We start from the raw sequence: 3329 nt of genomic DNA on the forward strand, positions 1-3329 counted from the left end.
TCATATTTCAGCGGGTTGAAAAATAAGTGGAAATGGAGAAAGTAGAGGCAGGATGTGTAAACCTCTCTTGAGTATTACAATGACATGGAGGAAGGCAGAATCAAAGAATATACAAAGACCACCAGAGAAAAATCAGAATTTAATTTGTTTCCTTGTCAAGCAGAGCAGAGCCAAGCCATTCAGGTAGAGTTCAGCGGGTCTATGTAAGCCGAAAGAGGAAGGACTAGGCATGAGGCCAAAGGGGGAATTGATTCCACATGAGAAAGGATTCTATGCGTTAAATTTGAATTTGTTAAGAAGAGGATTACAATTTGTCTCCTGGAATTGGTCGTTAGCCAGCTTTATGTCACAGAAATATGTGAAAGTTTTCAAGAGTCCCAGAAATGTTCTGTTGGGTTTAGGACTACATATTACATATTTTTTATATGCACTTTCATATACTTGGGACTTGGCACATTTTTCTTTTGCCCTAGGTGAAGACTGGAAGAGAAGGCACAGTCAAAGGTACAGGTTTTAGAATGTTTTAAAGATGTTTTAAACAGGTTTCTAGGTTTAAAGTATTTAATGGAGGGAGACAGAGTGACCAGTCTATGAGACAGAGAGGTCAAGAGCATCAGAAAGTAGAGATACCTCTTCCTCTAATACAGAAGGTGACACTGGAATGGAAATGATGTTGAGGGTAGAAACTGAAGGCTGGAAGACTTCAATCCCATTGACTTCTGCTTTCTATGGAAGTTAAAGGTGGATCGTTTGCCAAGAGTAAAGAAACAGGATATATCCCTTCTGTGATCACCTTCTTGTTCCAAACACCATTTTAAGAACATAGTTTTACCCATAGCAACTTTTACATGTCTCAATTCATTTTTTCAGCTTCCTGGCAGTCCCTCCTAATTTAAAGTTCATGAATATACATGGAAGTGTAAATTGATAAAAATGTGGGAAGCAATATGGTAATTGGTATAAAAATGTTAAATGTTCATACACTTTGATTTAATAATCTCATTTCTAGGAATTTATGAAAATTAGAAAATGATGCACAAAATTGGTAATTGAAAAATTGTTTATATTAGTGAAAAAATGGATAAAACCTAAACATATGCCAATAAGGATTTGTGAAAGTAAATTGTAGTATGAACATACATACAGTAAAATTCCATGCAAAAATAAAAATTATAATATAGATCTATACCTATGTCTACAATTGTCAAATGAAGAAAAGTAAGAGACTAGTATAGTTTGCTACCATAATGTGATTCCACTTATGTAAAATTGTTTATATTGTAGTATGTGTGTGCATGTGTGTGTGTGCATGAAAATGTGAGTAAAAATCAAATTGTTAACGGTACTGATTTATTGGTTGAAAACTACGGAGTAGTTTTTACTTTCCGCTTTTTATTTATTTATTGTTTGAATTTTTGTATGAAGATTTATCACAGGTGTTATATAAATGAGAGATGGATGACCTCTGTGTATAGGCCAGTTTGTTTATTTCTTTACTACAGGCTGAAACTTGTTAGCTCTAAAATCCACCAGTACCAGACTCAAATTTTGACACATTCAGTTGTTTGAAAAATAGCCCAAGCAATCATTAAAAAAAAAAAAGTTCTTTAACCATTTAAGCCTATCTGCTTTGCATACCTTGGGAAACCTCACTGCACAGTTATTACTCATTGTTAACAGATAGCAATGTGGTTATAAGCTGCTATGGCCCTTGGGAGCTTTCTGACCCAGAGACTCATTGCAGTGCTGCTGAAAAATATCATCTAGATGTATGTGTAAAGTCCCTCTCTGATAGCCCTTCCCCCCCCAGAAGTCCTTTTGTGATCCTCCTATTCTAGATGGGGGTCCTCTTGCCTATGGTCTCATGCAGTGAAGGACTCCCCCTTCACTACCCTGTCCAAGTGCTGCCCAGCAAAGTTTGCTGTGTGTTGCTATTTCCCATGGTCATATATTTTACACTGATGAGCCATGAGCCCTCAGATCCATTGGACCTCCTACAATAGGCATTTGTAACAGCACGTAAAAATAATAAAACAGTTTTTTAAACCAATTTTTAAAAAAAAGAATTTAAATGGGTCCCCTATATGTGTCAAGAGGAAACTGGGAAGGACCCAGCTTCCAAGAAAAGGTACCTTGCAAAACCCAGGGCCCTGGGAGGCTTAATTCTCCAGGCAGAGGGTCTCAATTAACAACCAAGGTCAGACAGAAACTATCCTACCCAGGATCATAAAATCACATTGTCTTGCTTTTGATCACAAATACTTTCTGATTTTAATATCACCCAGGTTCTGTGATTAATATTCAGGCAGTGGATATTTTAGGTGTTATTTCAGAACAGTTTTCCAATTCTTAACCTGGTGAGTCACCAGGGACCTCCCATAATTTCCTCCTTCCTCTTGTGATACTTGCTCTTTCTATAAAAGTTAGTTTCATAGATTCATCTGGCTATCGTTTGCCTTCCTCCTCCCCAGTCAGATTGCAGGCCAACGAACCTCCATGTTTCTCCTTCATGGAGTGCTCCCCTCCCTTTGGAAAGAGTCTTCATTTCTTTATCCTCAACTGTGTTTCAGAATCCAAATGCAGTTTGTTGATGCCATCTGCATCTCTCAGGTCTTTCTCTCCCCACTTGCAAAGCAGATAACTACTTTTTAACTACCCAGACCCCTCCCTAAACTATCTTTACTGATTAAATAAAATTACTAACAAAAAATATTTACTAACAAAAAAATAATCACTAGTTAATACCAGACTTTGATAATCAACAGATTATAAAGCAAAGCATACTATATTTCTGCATCTATATTATCTTTATTTATATCCATATTCCTACCTTCCAGAGTGGGCTGCAGATTTGCAAATTCAGCAGATTTTCTTGTTAATTTGACACATAAAACAAATAAACAGCTACTATGTATTGAACCTTTGTGCCAAATAGATGAGACAGGTGGTAAGAATCATTCCCACTTTTCATTAAGAAATCTGAATTGCCTTCAAGAAATCAGGAGAAAAACTTGGCCACAGAATTAGTAAGAAGGCAGTTAGTTATGGAGGAGGGAAATTAATTTCCTGAATTCCAATTCCATGCTGTTTGGAGATCTTCCTTGATAATCCTTGCCTCCCTTCTCCTCAACTATAAAAGTGCTTAGTGTTAATATTCCTCATGTGAGACACTATGATTTAACCAACAATGAAGAATGGAAAATCATACTCAAGGATTTATTTTTGCACACCTCCACATGAAGTACAGATAGAAAAGACCCAAAGAGGTGTCTGAAATGAATTTCAGTCCATGGAAGCTTTGGAATTTTTCCTCTCCTAACCTGTTGGAA

This window comes from Panthera pardus, unplaced genomic scaffold, assembly GCF_024362965.1.
Source record: "Panthera pardus isolate Hobbes unplaced genomic scaffold, ASM2436296v1 HiC_scaffold_24, whole genome shotgun sequence".
NCBI classification, from domain to species: Eukaryota; Metazoa; Chordata; class Mammalia; order Carnivora; family Felidae; genus Panthera; species Panthera pardus.